This window comes from Dipodomys merriami, unplaced genomic scaffold (genome assembly GCF_024711535.1).
Source record: "Dipodomys merriami isolate MVZ:Mamm:240054 unplaced genomic scaffold, mDipMer1.0.p SCAF_291, whole genome shotgun sequence".
NCBI lineage: Eukaryota > Metazoa > Chordata > Mammalia > Rodentia > Heteromyidae > Dipodomys > Dipodomys merriami.
Window position 1 is genome coordinate 293,068 of NW_027204393.1, and position 17,842 is coordinate 310,909.

Consider the following 17,842-nt stretch of genomic DNA (forward strand, 5'->3'; position numbering starts at 1 on the left):
GAATGATGAGAAAAATGATCTTGAATCATTCCCTTTCTCACTGCCAGCCAGCCCAAGTTGACACATTACCAAGTTGAAGTTTAGACACATATGTTCCCCTAAAATCCATCTCTACAGAATAGCCAGAAACACATTTTAGTGGAGGTATACTTAGGGGGAGAAATCTGACAATAATCTCTAGTCCTGTAACAATCTGACTCCTGTCTTGTAACTGGTTCCACACAAATTTCAGTCTCTTCTTTTCCAACCAATATGCTGTGACAACTCTGTTTTCCATCATTAGTCTCCTCAAATACTACCTGTGAGAGGATGCTTTCTTGGTGTCTGGTGTTCCTGGATTCCAGCTTGTATGATTGCTTCTCTTCACTGAACTCTACATATGCCCTCAACATCATGTCGTAATGACCCATGCCAAATGCCTTAAGAGGTGTTGGCCCACAATGGTGCCTTCTACTATGTTAGGCACCACCACCTTCTCTAAGTTTCCTTTTAGTACTTAAAAGCTGATACCTAAAAGACATGTACCAGTAGAGGGCATGCTTGGACAGCCTGCAGTTCTGAAAAGAAAACACATTTGTGTGACCAGCTGAAGAGAAAGCAAGGGATGTTTGGGATCAAAATCCACTGTGCAAAGGCTTGTCTATAAATTCTCTGCAAGTGAGATTGCTGAAATAAAATCCATCACATATTTAAAACTGCAACATATTTGTCTTCTATTGACTGGTTAGCTGAACTTTTATTTCTCAGAGTGTTTTATAATGTATGAGTGAGAAGATACACAATGTCTGCTACACAATCACAAAACTGTAGTAGAAATAAACATGTGTCAGTTGTCCACATAATGCAAGCCCACGTTCATTGCTCTTTAGAATGTACAAATACATAACAATTTAATTTTCCAGTAGAATCTCACATAAAATCAGTACCATAATGTAATTATATTCTTCCAAGCATATAGCAGAACAGTCTGAGGAAGATGGCACAGATGTGGTGCTAGGTTTTGCTTACAATTTTCCATTTATCTCTGTGAAAACCACAAAAGATATCAGGCACTGGTGGATCACACCTGTAATTCTAACTATTCAGGAACCTGAGATTGAGGATCATGGTTCAAAATTAATCCCAGCAGGAAAGTCCATGAGACTCTAATCTCCAATTAAGCACCCCCAAAAAAGCCAGAAGTGAAGCTATAACTCAAGTAAAAGAGCACTAACCTTGAGCACAAAAGCTCAGGGACAGCACCAAGGCCTAGACTTGGCAGAAAGATAGGCTTCATTTTATGCCTATTTCATAAATCATTAAACTGTGATTCATGGGATTTTTTTGGAACCTGATATTCCTAGATTCTAATTCAATTTACCTGTCCTCTCCCACTGCAACACAGAAGTAACACTGAAGTTCATTAGATTTCAGCCACATGGAAAATTTGACTAGTAATTTGAAATTTGAAGTTTATAAGAAAACAAAATAACCCATGATAGGTCTAAGCCAGGGACTACAAGATAATGACCCAGGAGCCATCATTCTCTCATTCTCATTCCCATGTCTGTGTGTGTAAACATCAATAATCACTCACAGCGCTATTCCCCTACCCTCGACGTATCTAGATACAGCCTCAAAATCTTCCTGAATATAACATGCAAAACAGGTCATGGGGGTGGTATGGGAGACTGAAATATTTGCCAACCTTCTTCTAGGTGGTAATATAAGTAATTGAGTAAACTAATGACTTTTTAAAGGCTAAGTAGATACCTAGAAACACAATGAACACTTCCTCACTTAACCTATACTGTTTCTGCAAGCACCTTTCAATGTTTCACCTCATTCCATCTCAGAAAAACCTCACATTTGTAGTTAAACCATTTATTTCATAAAGTTTTATAAACTTTAATACAAATTTGCATGAAAAATAAAATTTGTATAAAGTTAAATATTATATGATGTTAAAACCTATTTATCACTAATCTACATATCTACATAACCAAATTATCTATAATTCCTGAGAATTTTAGCATTCCATTTAAGTCTATCCCAATATCTAAAGTATCAAACTTTACAAGATAAGATTTATATTTCTGAAAGATATCATTATAAAAATGGCCTTTAAAGATCCATTATAACGGGGCTGGGAAGGTGGCTCAGTGGTAGAGCACTTGCCTTGCATGCATGAGGCTCTGGGTTCAATTCCTCAGCACCCCATATGCAAAAAGAAAAAAGCCAGAAGTGGTGCTATGGCTCAAGTGGTAGAGTGCTAGCTTTGAGCTAAAGAGGTGAGGGACAGCGCCCAGGCCCATAGTTCAGGCCCCACGACCGGACCAAAAAATAAAATAAAATAAAAAATAAATAAAATATTGCACTTTCCCAATTTATTAAGTAGAATTACTGTGCATACATTTTTCTTTGGGAAGAACCAGTCAATAGTGTAAATTTCATGGTTCATACATGATTATGTGCATTTTTAAATCTCCTTTGTCATTAGTTTAAGAAAATGAAGTCAAAAAGAAAAAAAGAAAAAAAAGAAAATGAAGTCCTATTATGACTTTTACCTCTATGTCTTCCACATGAATGCATCTAACTAGCTTATGAAGAATTACATGTAGAAAAAAGGAAGCCTGGTGGCACATGCTTATAATAAATACCAGCTGCTCAAGAGGCAGAGGTAAAGGATTTCTAGAGCGAAATTACAAGACATCTGAAAAGCAAACTAAGGACAATGGGCTAGAGGCCTGGCTCAAATATACAGTGCTTTAGAGCCCACACTTGCTAGGCTGTAAATTTAATCCCCAATACTCCACCACCCCCGGAATGGCACGAGGAAAGGAAAGTTGACAGTCTGAATGAAAACCTGAGGGCTTCCTCATAGGCATAAAATGTGTGAGAATTGTATCCTGGAATTTAGCAAGAAATTAAGACGTTCTGAGTCTAGTTCTATTTTCTTTTATGTTCTAGTTTGTGTTTTAAGGAGCAGAAGGGAAAGATTGTCTAATGCTCTAAATTAATAACCAAAAAAGTTGACTTGAAGTTTTTATATTTTTTTCTCTTTTTTCTTTTTTTTAATTTTTTTTTTTGTGAAAATACTGTACAGGTGGGTTACAATTACATGGGCAAGATAATGAGTACATTTCTTATCAAGCATTATAGCCTCCTCCTTTGTTTCCCCTGCCCAGCCCTTCCCATCCTCCCCTCACCCCCACCCACCCCCCACCCCCCCACCCCTGCCCAATCCTACCCGCTCCCCTCCCCCCCCAAAGTTGTAAAGTTCATTTTTCTACATAACGACTTGTACCTCTCATTGTTGCAATGGGTTCACCTGTATCCCTATTTAAACGATTTGTTTTTCCCCTTCCCCTCCACAAATTATACCGACATCAAATATGGTGAAAGCAGGGGTTATACTGTGGGGGAGGGACATACAAAGCAACAAAGAAATAATCTTTTTTTTTTTTTTTTTTGTCGGTTGTGGGGCCTGAACTCTGGGCCTGGGCGCTGTCTCTCAGCTCTTCAGCTCAAGGCTAGTGCTCTACCACTTGAGCACCATTTCCGACTTTTTCTGCTTATGTGGTGCTGAGGAATCGAACCCAGGGCTTCATGCATGGAAGGCAGGCACTCTACCACTGAGCTACCTTCCCAGCCCCCAAAGAAATAATCTTCTAAATGCATTAGAAACAATCGCATGAAAGAAAAAAAAACATTTGAATATATATCTTAGGGTTCATTTCCCTAAGATCACCTTATCTGACCTTTTCTGCTTGACTCAGACATATACTAGTTATTGCAAATAAGGGAAACCATGGGACCTATGTTTCTTTGGGCCTGGCTTACTTCACTTAATATAATTTTTTCCAAGCCTTTCCATTTCCTAACAAATGGGGCAATGTCATTCTTTCTGATGGAGGCATAGAATTCCATTGTGTATATATACCACATTTTCTTGATCCATTCATCTACTGGGGGGCATTTGGGTTGGTTCTATACCTTAGCTATAGTAAATAATGCAGCAATAAACATAGTCGTGCTGGTAGCTTTAGTGTGGTCTTGTTTGTGAAGTTTTTTAATTCAAAAAAAAGGAAAAAGAAAGAAAAAAAGAAAAGAAGGAAGGAAGGAAGGAAGGAAGGAAGGAAGGAAGGAAGGAAGGAAGGAAGGAAGGAAGGAAGGAAGGCAGGAAGGAAGGAAGGAAGGAAGGAATTTGAAACTCAGTAATGGAAAGAGGTTGAGACAGGGCATCATTGCCTCTACACTTGACTCACGGCTCTGTTAACGACTAGAGAAGTAAAACTGAACAAATCCCAATACCCCTCTAGATTTCTGTTTTCTCATCTTCAAAGAAATAAGCTATGGTCCTCAAAATTCTTTCTAATTCTAAAAATTCTCAGAATCTATAGAAAAATAACTCCTGACTCCATATTTCTTCTTCCTATCTGAACACTCGTGAACACTCTTACCACGTCTAAATTTGATTTTTAAAAAAACTGGCTCCCTGCCTATGTATTTAAAACTCTTAACCTCCAACCACTTAGGGTCAGAACATATCTTAAACAATGTGCTCACCCAGACATACAAATTTTCTGATAATGAAGTATGAATACTAGAATGCTATTGGTTGAGCATTCCTGTTCTGTCCTCACTCACCCACTAACCCACTCAACCCAGGCTGATTTGAAAAAGTAAATTTAGACTGCAGATCACCTAAATAATAGCTTCTTGGGTCTTGAGCACCATGTCTGGGACAAGCAGAAAAGCTCAGATAAGATGATGATAAGCAAAATGAACCCCAAGATAGGGACAAAAATGTTTTTTTCCTTGCTATTGTTCCTAATGTATTTTTAAGATACCATGTGATTTTTTGTTGCTTTGTATGTCCCTTCCCCATGGTATAACCCCTGTTTATACTGTATTTGATGTTGGTATAATTGGGGAAGGAAGGGAAAAAACAAAATGTTTAAATAGGGATGCAGATTGACCCATTACAACAATAGATGTACAAGATGCTATGTCGAAAAACAAATTTAACAATTTAGGTTGGGGGGTGGTAGTTGAGGAGGTGGGAGGGATGGGATGAGAGGGGAAAAACAAAGGAGGAGGCAATAATGCTGGCTAAGAAATGTACTCATTACCTTGCTAGTGTAATTGTAACCCCTCTGTACAATATTTTCACAATAAAAAACATTTTAAAAAAATGAAATGACCAGCAGTTGACTTCTTTGATTCCATAAACATATATTCTCTATTCTTTTTATCTGTGCTTTTAAATATCTTGCAATAGTTATGCAAAGGAGTTTCAGTTCTAAATGTTAATTTATGTGTACAATGCATCTTGGTCAGTGTCATCCTTTCTATTTTTCAGTTCTAAAAGAAAATATAATTTCAGACTTCTAAAGCTATCTTTATCTTTATAGAGATACCTGTGCACATGTGTAGTTCACTGATTAAGATTTTTTTAAGTTGACCTGATGTCAATTTCAGATTACTCCATACGAAAGAAAAGATTTGTTAAAAATATTAACCATTGCCAGGCACTCCTGGCTCCTTCCTGTAATCCTAGGGACTCAGGAGACTAAGAGCTGGGGACAGAGGTTTGAAACCAGTCAGGGCAGGAAAGTCTGTGAAATTCGTTTTTTTTCTTTTTTTGGGGGGGTCCAGTCGTGGGGCCTGAACTCTGGCCCTAGGCACTGTCCCTCAGCTCTTCAGCTCAAGCGAGCACTCTACCACTTGAGCCACAGCGCCACTTCCGGCTTTTTTCTTTTTGCTTATGTGGTGCTGAGGAATCGAACTCAGGGCCTCATGCATGCAAGGCAAGCACTCTACCACTGAGCCACCTTCCCAGCCCCAAGTCTGTGAAATTCTTATCTCTAATTACCCACCAGAAAACCTGAAATGGCACTGTAGCTCAAAGTGGTAGAGTACTAGCCTTGAGCTACCAAAAAAAAATTACTTATATTATTAAACTACTAGAAAAATTTAACCTTATTTAAAAAATAAATCTCAGGTGTTCTAACCTATTAATTTTTTTTGCATTTGTGCCACTCCTGGGGTTTGAACTCAGGGCCTTGGCACTGTCCTTGAGCTTTTCTGCTCAAGAATATTGCTCTACTACTTGAGTCACAGCTGCACTTCTGGTATTTTGGTGGTTAATTAGAGAAGGATTTCATGGACTTTCCTGCTAGGACTGGCTTCAAATCACTATCTTCAGATCTCAGCTTCCTGATTAGCTAAAATTAAGTTGTGACCCACTAACACCAGATTGCATATGAATTTTAATTACAAATGGAATGCTAGTAATTTAAAAGTTGTTTCGGTTTCTTAAAATGTTCTTTTATATGAAATTACTTCATTATTCATTAGTTTGAATAAGTTTTTCTTTGTAATGGATACTTCTACATTTCTTTATAATGATTTACACTTCACTTCCAATACATTTAATTTAATTAAATATAGAAAAATGTATAAATTACAGATGCAGAATCTATTGGACAGATGGTTTTGATTTAGAATATATTCTGCTGGAGAAATTAGAAGCCAAGTTTTTACATAAATCACCATCTACTGCATCTAGGCTCTTAATAAGCATTCATTGAATGATTGATTAAATACATGAATTTTCCAGTAATCATACAAAAGTCTTTAATTATGAGTTGAAATTACAAATCCAGATCTGTGGAATGAGCTATACCATATTCTATTAAAAGAAAACTATGCATTGAAGTAGACCAAAAAAATGAAATTGTAGAATTTGCAAATGGGACTGTTATTGTAAAAGCAGGAAAATTATATAATATTTAAAGGAACATATACTTTCAAATCAGAACTAAGTTCAAAACTGACTCACCAGTTATTATTGTGTTACCTTGGTCCAACAGATTTACCTATGACTTTTTTTCAGTACTAAATTAATAATAAAAATATTTCTTGGGGCTGGGGTTTAGCCCAGCGGAAGGGCGTCCGCCCGGCGCGTGCAAGGCCCTGGGTTCGGTCCTCAGCCCTGGAAAAAACAAAAAAATTCTTTTTTGCGGGGGCGGGTCCGGTCTTGGGGCCTGAACTCTGGGCCTGGGCGCTGTCCCTCAGCTCTTCACCTTCAGTCTAGCGCTCTACCACTTGAGCCATAGCACCACTTCCGGCTTTTTTTTTTCTGCTTATGTGGTGCTGAGGAATCGAACCCAGGGCCTCATGCATATAAGAGCATGCATACAGGGAGGCTGGGAAGGGATGTGAAGGGTAAACAAAGGAGGAGGCTGCAATGCTTGGTAAGAAATGTACTCATTATCCTGCCCATGTAATTGTAACTCCTCTGTACAGTATGTTCACAAATAAAATTAAATTTAATTTAAAAAAAAGATTGATAAATGAACAAACAAGAGAACAAAATAAAACAAAAACAGCAACAACAAAAAAAAGAGCATGCATACATGCTCTACCACTGAGCCACCTTCCCAGCCCTAAAAATATTTCTTAACTCATAGTATTTATTATTAACAACCTATGTAGATACCTTCGGTAAAAGCAAAAAAAGTCTTCTGTAGCATGGAAAGAATATTTGCTCATATAATATAAAATTAATATATTATAATTATTATGCTATATTAGTTTGCTCTCTTAGCACTATAGCTAACCTCAGCTTAATAAAGAAGAAACAATATGTATATATGAGGCTGAAAACATATACATTTATAAAGATATAATTAACACAAATAAACTAAATTTGTTTTTATCCGTTTATGAATTCATGGAAAATAAATCTCAGAAAGCAGGAGAAAATGAAGGAAGGAATAACATTGTTCAAAAATAAATGTTCTTATTACCTTACTTATTTAACTATAATCCCTCTATACATCACCTATACAACAAAATTTAATGAAATTAATTAACAATAAAGATAATGCCAACTAGATGGCTTCCAATGCAAGTAAACTTGAATAAAATCAATCATATTCAATTTCTTCCTTCTATCTTTATCCCTTTTAATTGATTTAAAATTTTTCAATCTCATATATATTTTTTGTCTCTTTCACTAATATAAACTCAACAAATTTTGCTGGTATGTCTTTGTACCAAACAGAATAATTGGCACATCCCAAGTACACAGGAGAGATCTTCTAAATAAATGAAAAAGAATAAACTAATATTGCTTCCCATTTTTACAGAACTGCTAGGTATTATGAATCTGGGCGCTCCTTTTTGTATCTCTTAGCCCTATCTAAGAATAGCAATAATAAATAATTTCACCTAACTTCAAATTAAATGAGCAGCAGCAAATAAAGTAAAATAGATTAAAACAATATGAAAGTCATCATTCATTATACTAACATAAAATAATGTAAACAAAATAATTCTGAGTGTTTCAATTTTATATAGGAAGAAAATGGGAGGGAAAACTTTCAGTGAACTGTTATTGCATCCTTATTAATCCCCTATGTATCCTATTAACTTTCACAGTGCGACAGCATATTAATTCATTCTTATTCTCTTCTTTTAACTGACTATGAAGGAATTGACCCTCAGAAAATTCATCTTGTACAAAACCAGACAGGTTTATGCAATCTGTAATTAATGATTAGTTTGACACTGAAATACAGAGATTCACATGAGTGGCCTTTTTTAAATTTTATTGTCAAGGAGATGTATAGAGGGGTTACAGTTACATATGTACGGTATTGAGTATATTTCTTGTTGAAATTGTTACCCCTCCTTCATTTTTCTCACACTTCGCCTCCCTCTAATCACCCCCAAGTCATACAGTTCATTTCCAACATATTGTCTTTTGAGTATCACTGTTGCATTGGTTCCCCCTTTGTCCTTTGTCTCACAATTTTGTTGTTCCCCTTCCCCTCCCTAATTCTGATAAATGTATATACAATACCCACAGTACCAAAATTAAATACAGTGACAACAGGGGATAAACCAGAGGAAAAAAACACAAAAGAGAAAAGAAATCTCATAGTACATTAAAAGCAACAACAACAAAGAGAAACCTCTTGTTTCCATATCTTGGAGGTCATTTCTCTTGGCATCATCTTATATATCATATGTACATAGCTATTGAGCTTTTTTGCTCATCTGTTAAGACTATGCTAGACATATACTAATTATTACAAATGAGGGAAACCATGGGATTTATGTTTCTTTGGATCTGGCTTACTTCACTTAAACATAGAGCTCCCCTATGACCCAGCAATCCCACTTCTGGGCACTTACCCAAATGACCACAAACAAGGCCATATTAAAGTTAGCAGCACAACCATGTTTATTGCAGTATTATTTTTTTACAAATCACATTTTGAAATTTGTATTAACTTGAAATGACATTCTTAATTTTGTCTACCAAGTCTATGCAAATACGTTTGAATTTGACACAAACCTGCAGATGTTCCTTAATATCACAGAACCATGAAGACTTACAGCTTTGGGGTTTTGCAATGATTCAATAATTAACAAGTTATCTTATTGAAATATCTAAAAGAATATCTGAGGAATGTTTGAAAGCTCTGTTTATAAACAGTGATTGATATATTTAGTGTGTATTTATTTGGTGCTGGAGCTAAAACACTTCTGATATAAAACAGTGTTTTAACACTGATCTCCTAATGAAGCTAGATGTTATAGTACATTTTAATATTAAAGAATAAAGCTTCACAATAAAAATAAAGCTTTATCTTTATATTTGTTTTATTTATATGACTCATATCAATGGAGAATCTTGTCTCCAACAATAAACAGGCATATGGCAAGTGACATTCTGTAGGAGAACCAAATTATGACTACAACAAAATAGAAACTTGCATTATATATGCTTTATACAAATAGTCTGTTCTGAAGAGACAAATTAAATGCAGACAAAATGCTTTCAAAGGTTTGTGTGCCTATATGGCAATTATGGTCTCCACAAAATAAAAAGAAAAGGAGCAAAGCACAGAACCCAGTACTTTTAAGGATGATAATACATTTAACATGGTCAGCCATCCACTGGGTTACCAGATTGGCAACTGAAATTTTATACCTATGTGGGCTTGCTTAACTATTTCAGAAAGCTTTATAACCATTTTAGCAGCTTCATCTAAGTCATCACAAGCAAGGATTTTAAGTCTGCTATCAATGCCTTAGCATCACCAATTCGTGTACCTTGTAATTGTACCACAACAGGTATTTTAATTTGCAAATCTTGTACTGCCATGACTACCTCCTGTGCAATAACATCATATTGCGTGATTCCTCCAGGGAATGATCCCGTTGACCAGAATAGCTTGTATAAGTGATTGATAAGTTTAAATGCTTCTGTTACTTGTTGGGACTGTGGCACCACCATCAACATCTTGAAAGTTGGCTGAATCCCTCCATGGAGTTTTATTATAACCATTGTAGCCATTGCTAAACCAGCACCATTTACAAGACAGCCTATAGCAATCAATGGTAATGTATTAGATGTGCCTGAGCTGCATGTTTGTCTCTTTCATCTTCTTGGGTCCAGTCCTGAAGGGCAAAGATCTTCTTTTGCTGATAAGCTGAATTAGACTCAAAACTGATCTTTGCATCTATACACAGCACACCCCTTTGCTTCCTGAACAGAATTTATTGAAAGGCTTTGCTGAAAAGAGACATTAGTAACCAACCCAGATGCCCCTCGGTAAATGAATGGATCAAGAAAATATGGTATATAAAATAGAATCTGTACTTCCATCAGAAAGAATGACATCACTCCATTTGTAAGGAAATGGAAAGACTATTAGTGGCCTTTTAAATGAAAGAAGAAATCTAGAGAGAAACAATCGAGGCTTGAGGAAAGAGAATTCCAAGAAGTCATTAGGGCTGTGGGAAAACACGGAAAGAAAGCAGGAGGATTCCTCTTAGAGCCTGAAGAAATGAGTAAAGAAGTCATCTTCGGGATCTGAAGAGGACTGCACCCAGTCATTCTAGTTGTTGACCAATTGAAACTCCAGTAACACCAAATCTCTTAACACCTCAATCTTTATTATTAGCCTGTTTGATAGAGAACAACTGAGGACAATTGGTCTGAGGTACATTGGTCTGAGTACTAGTTTTCCCATCACTGTGACAAAAACAACTTCAAAGGAAATTGCTTTCAGAGAGTTCAGTCCAGGGTCACTTGACTCTTTATATTTGGAAAGATAGATAGATAGATAGATAGATAGATAGATAGATAGATAGATAGATAGATAGATAGATAGATAGATAGATAGATACATGCATACAGACAGACAGACACACACACACACACACATATACATCCATACATTACATGCATGTTTGTAATTGTGGGACTGAGAATATTAGGAGGAAGAAGAGAATGTTAGAGGGTGAACAATAACAAAGTATCTTTTATCTGTGAATGAAGATAAAGTGCTGAAAGCTGTTGAATAATACAGAATGTGTGTGGGAAAAGTAAAAGAAAACAAAGGGGTCAATCTGATTAAAATATTGTATATGCATGTATGGAATACAATAATGAAAACTCTTGGAACTATCAACATACACTTAAGGACAGGAATGTAAAACGTGCTCTGAGATACAGGTACTAGTGGGAGAGCAGGTGTTGAATGAAGTGGGTAAAGGAGGCTGAATACAGTCAAAATATTTTATGCACACATGTAAAACTAGAGCAATGAAGCTAGAAATTTACTTAGGAAGTAGGTAGGGAGAATAAGGAAAAGTGATGGAAGTGGTGATTCAGGAGCACTCAGTGCCCAATATGGACACTAATTAGTGTTTCAAAATGAAACTAATAGTTGCTAACAAAAATGTGGAAAATCATAAAATAAAAATTTAAAAAACAATCTAATAACACATAGCATTGATAGGAATTAATAATAAAGGATAACTACTATGTGAAATGAGAGGAAAATGTACAAATATAGTACAAATAATGATTATTAACGTATTTCCCCACAGAAAAGTTAATCCAAAAATGCTTTGGTGTTCTAACATGGTTGTGTTCAAGCAATTAAGGAATACCCTGGGTTTTGATCTGCTTTTTTCTAGCATGCCTATGTCCATTCTATCACTATTGAAACTACATTTTTCAAAAGTAAAAATAGACTTGTTAATAGGGTTCTCTCTCCCCACTGTTAATACCTTTATTCTAACTTCTTGAACTTAGTAACAGAGAATTGACCTCTACAATGCCTCCTATGTGAGATGTCATTCTTACTGATTGCACATAATGAACAGTGTCCCTTTTTTCTGACAGACTTCTTTCTTTACCATAAACAAAACATATGAGCGCTAACTCTACCTCAACTTGGATGTCATGCTAAGATACTTGTCAAAGAAGGGCCTTATAAAGACACAAAGCTCTTTCTGTTGTCCATGACCTGCTTAACTGCTTGTATGTTCTAGGATGACACATTATTTACCATATATAGGTCCATATTCAAAAGTAATCCATCAAGTTAAAATCCTTCAATTTGTAAGTATGCTACCATTTTTTTCTAGGACCAAATTACTTTGGTTTCAATTCAACTTATGTTGCTAGTCCTTATGACCAACACTTTTATGTATAACATGCTGGCTTCCTACTCAATTTTTAAATATCTTATCCATAACTCTATCTATTCCTATAAGAGTCTGAATCAATCATGAAGCTGTATTGCCTGCCTTACTTTGAAAACCAAAACTGATGTAGGAACAGGAAGACAATACAATTTTTCAAACAATGCTGGTCTTTTGGTTTTGGGGGATTTTGTTGTTGTTGTTGTTTGTTTTTTGCTTGGTTTTTTTTTTTTTTGTCGGTCATGGGGCCTGAACTCAGGGCCTGGGCACTGTCCCTCAGCAGTTCAGCTTAAGGCTAGCACTCTACCAATTGAGCCACTGTGCCACTTCCGGTTTTCTGGGTGGTTTATTGGAGATAAGAGTTTCAAAGACTTTCCTGCCCAGGCTGGCTTTGAGCAGTGATCCTCAGATCTCAGGCTCCTGGGTAGCTAGGATTACAGGAATGAGCCACCAGCGCCTAGCTACAATGTTGATTTTATGAGGAAGAAGAGGAAGAAGAAGAAAGAAGAAGAAGGAGGAGGAGGAGAAAGAGGATGGGCGAGGGAAGAGGGAGGGGAGAGGAAGATGGGGGGAGGAGGGAGGAGGGAGGAGGTGGAAGGGGAGGAGCTGGGGGAAGGGTGGGGAGGAAGAGGAGAGGGATAGGGAGGAGAAGGGGGAAGATTGCAAGGGGAAGAGGAAAACTCCAAACCTACTTATTCATCATTGGCTAATAAAATGTTAATAATGCATTTACTGGAATAAACCCAACTGTCAGGTGCCAGACCAGCTCTGCTGTTTGTCTACTATCAAGGCAGCCAGCTCTGCCAAGTGGTCTGTTATCTTAGGCACTCAATGAGGTGTTCTTACATCAGTAGAAAGCAAATAAATCAATTAGGTAATTGCATCCAAATAAATCGTGGTCTTCAAACATTTAATTCATTTGTAAGAACATAATAACCAAAATAAGTCTAATGAATATGTAAAGAGAGTACTTGGGTCAATGGCAGGTAATTCACTCTATCCATAACCACAGCCATAATTGTTTCATTACAGTCCAAGGAATATCTTCTTATGCCTGAGTATGATTAGAAAGTTATACAAAATTAATGATTACAGGACATTTTCCAAACTCAGGAGAGGAGGGACAGTCAGAAAACAGGGAGTCCAAGAAATTTTCTTCTCCAAGAGCTTGACAAAAGTCCAATAGTGATTTATACATATTTCACAGATGCCTTAAGAATGGAACATACATATTTTTACTAGTAACTTCTGTTTTTAAAAAGGCATGCTCTCTTCTAGCTATTGACTCAAAAACACTTGCAGATAAAAAGAAAGAACAATGAATTCTTTTAAGTGTGTTAACTTAGTAATTTTAAATTTTACAATTGGATTTTCATGCTTGTTCTTCTAATATGTTATCAGTATCACCAGAAGTACAAAATATAGAGGTCAATATTGAGGGAAATACAGCAAAAGTACTTTACTGAGAATATTCTCTCTGTAGCAGTTTTGAGAAGAAAATGGCTTAAGTGGAACATGACCTGTTTACAAGATCACTGAGTTCAGATGTGGTATCAGGCACACAAATCTCCATCCTTATCCAAGACCCCAGTGTTTAGATCAAGATGTACTATTTAAGAAACATCCTAAGCAAGCATGTTTTCTCAACAATGCCTCTCAATTATGGCTTCCATCTTTCAATCAAAGGCAAGAGGATTGTTTTCCTCTCAGTACACCTTGAAGATAAACTCTGAGCTGATTCCTAGATCCAAAATTAAATCTAAAAAGCAAATCTAAACTAGATTGGCATCAATGACCACTTTATTTTGCCACTTCACTGACCTAAAAAAAAATTGTTTCTAACTGTATTCCTCTCCAGGTCCTCAGAGAAAAGCCAAAGGCACCAATGGAACACATGGTTCTCACATTTGGCCTCTGCCATGCTGGCTTTCTACTGCCAAGCCTATCATTTTAGTGACTATTGAATATTTTGTATTTCTCATTTTTCCTATTTAGATTAAGCCAGCAGCTGTCTGCATAAATCTAGTCATTTTCAGATAAAAGAGGACTTGCCCACATTTATCAGCTTGAACCAGAAGTCCTAGTTCCCTTAAAGGAGGCAATATACCTCACTTCCACAGAATAATGGAAATCAGAAAGGAAAGGGGGGAAAGGCTGAGAATTGTTGTTTTAGGAAAATAAGAACTTATCTTAATTTTCCTGTCTCCCCCAGCTCTCAACTTTGCATTCATCTTCCTTCAGATATGCTTTTGCTTCATAAAGGATTCCATGTATTTCTGCTGCTATGTGTCAGAACTGCTAAATCAACTGATAGTTTGTTTTCCTGGGATTGTACAAGGTTCTTTAAAATATAGAATTCATGTAATTGCAATGACTTGATTCAATATGTTATATTCTTCATATGACAGAGAGAAAGGCTTGGAGAACAGGACTTATGAATGGTCACACAACATGTTAATCATTATAAGCAGCGCAATCTGATGTCAAAACTTTATCAAGTGTTTTTTACTGGAGGAGGAAATGGGTCGGGGGATCCCTCAGCTACCCAGTTTTCACATAATTCACAAGAACTTGAGATATACATTGAGTACAACTACTTAACGATAGTCATTTTTAGAAAACTAAATCAAGTTAGTCTGGGCACTGGTGGCTTATACCTAAAATCCTAGCTACTCAGGAGTCTGAGATCTGGGGATCAAGGTTTGAAGCCAGCCAAGGTAGAAAAATCTGTGAGACTCATCTCCTACTAATCACCAAAATGCTACAAACGAAGCTGTGGCTCAAGTGGTAGGGTACTAATCTTGAGCAAAAAAGCTCAGAGACAGTGTCCAGGTCTGAATTCCAAGCCCCAAAACCAGCACCCAAAAAAATTAAAATAATAAATTAATTAAATTTCATTACAATTAAAACATTTTTTCATTTTATTTTATTTAAAGATGCTGCACAGAGGGATTACAGTTACATGAGTAAGTCAATGAGTACATGACTTGTAGATGATTGTTACCCCTTCCTGTGTTGTTGTCCCATTATCCCTTCCCTCCCTCACCTCCTACACTCCTCCCCACCCATCCTACCCCACCCCTGAAGTTGTAAAATGTGTTTAAAATTAAAATATTTTTTAAAACAAAAAATAAAATCTATTTACGGGGGCTCATCAGCAAGATGGCAACACATCCCGCTCTGCTGTAGCTCTGATGTGTTGTTTTGTGAGTTAAAAGAAATGTATTTGAAATCTATAAAAAAAAATCCCATAAAAACAAGAGCCTTACAAGATGGAACTCTAGCAAAGATTTACTTTAGTCAAGAGAAACAGGAATGAGAGAAAGAAACATTTCTGGCTTCTCAGACAAACAATGGGAGTGAAGATTTAAGATGGCAGCTGTTTTCTTTATACTTCCTGAGCTGAGGAATTGCATGTGGTCAAGTCACCATCTAGCAATCCCTAATGGTTAAAGATAATGGGTTCTAGGTGGATCTAGTATCCAAAAGCAGAAACAATAGGTGTGAGTCCGAGGATATCCATTTGCAAGGTATACCCTCCAATATTCTGTCTCTCTATTGCAGATAACCTTTTTAATGTCTTCCTGTCATTTTTGTTGTTGTCAGTTGTGAGGTTGGAACTCAGGACCTTGAACTGCCCCTGAGCTCTTTTTGCTCAAGGATAACACTCTACCACTGAGCCAAAGCTTCTCTTCCGTTTTCTGGTGGTTAATTGGAGAGTCTCATGGACTTTCCTGCCCAGGCTAGCTTCTAGCTATGATCCTCTAATCTCAGCCTCCTAAAAAGCTAGGATTACAGGCCTGGGCCACCAGCACCTGGCCATCTTCCTGTTCTTGTAATTTAGCATCTAAAAGGGGAAGGGAATGGTAGTGGTGCTTGCTACTCTGATTTTTTTTCAGCTTATACTTCCTGGCTCTGTTTTATTTGAATCAAACCCTTTCAATATTTATTATTTTTCATTTCCCTACCACCTTATCTTTTCCATCTTGCCTCAAGCTGCCTGTGCATTACAGTTACAATTAAAAATGAAAAACATTAATGAGTTAAAATAAAGGATAGATTTTGTAACTAAACTACAGAATTCATCAACTGTCAGCTAAATATGCTAACATATGACTATAATCCCATCACTCAGAAAACTGAGAGGCAGGAGTTCCAGGCCAGTTAACTTGTGGGCCCAAGTGAAGAGTGATTTTTTTTTGTAAAAAGTAGATTCTAAATAGCTGTGATAATAGCACTTTTATTTCTGTACTTCCTAGTTCAGAAAAAAGGAAGAGTGAACTTACCGACTTCCCCTAAGTGGAAACTATTCTTCCAATTTGACTGGAGTTAAGGATAATCTTTGTCAACAGACAAAATTTATAACAGAAACACGATATCATCTTAAGAACTCTGGGACAATCCTTCTGGCCAAAAATAATCTCTATCCCTGCTAAGTAGTGCTTCTAAAAATATAGAGTTTCTTACAACTTAACTAAAGATAGTATTTCAAATGTATACAACCCTGTAAAAGATAAGTTCCAAAAGAATGCATGCAATCAGATACCTTATAAAATACTCTGAAAGCAGACATAAATAAGGAGGAAAAAGATGATTATCTTCCTACCCAAAGACTATCCATACTTCAAGACTCAGCTGCAATTCTGGATCCCATGTAAACCTTGTGAAAAATTATGGTCCAAAAGTCTACCTCTCTCATATATTGCTTACTATTCATGTGGGTTATCTTATTCTCCTACAAAAACAATACAAACTTTTAAATGTTTGATGGGATATTGTAATTCTTTGTATTCCTTATGGCCTTATCTTAGTGTTATGAATCCAGTTGATACTAATAGTTTTTATTGAATGTCCAGAAGAATTCTAGCTCTGGATCTGGTTTATTTATTATGATGATGAAGCAAGATTTAATATTTAATTTAAAATATTTAAATCGATTCCAAATATTATTTTAGAATGTTATTTGAATTTATTTGATAGATAAAATTTATTTATTTACATTTTAATATTAACATACTGAGGTTGAAGTCAGGTAAGAAACTACTTTAATTCACACAACTAGCAAATGGAACACCCAAAATTCAAGTCCAGACTTACCACAGAGCCCATATTTATAATCACTACACTATACTGCCTCATGAGAACATTGGCCACTTATGGTCCCAGAGGGAACAGAAATGAGAAACTCATTGCATGGAAATCAGATCATTCCACACATGCATATGTAAAGAATCATCCTTTATCAGGAACACAGTCTCAGACCTCAATCTTTTCAATAGTGTATCCTCATCATTTACAATAAGGAAGGAGAAACATACGCTAGTATTACAAAGAAAGAAGTCTC

The 17,842-nt window shown here is 36.4% G+C and overlaps 1 pseudogene; it reads right to left on the minus strand.

The window, feature by feature from the left end:
* Nucleotides 1-9,962: 9,962 nt before the first annotated feature.
* Nucleotides 9,963-15,672, minus strand: LOC138839076 (succinate--CoA ligase [ADP-forming] subunit beta, mitochondrial pseudogene; annotated as a pseudogene).
* Between the last annotated feature and the right edge of the window lie 2,170 nt (nucleotides 15,673-17,842).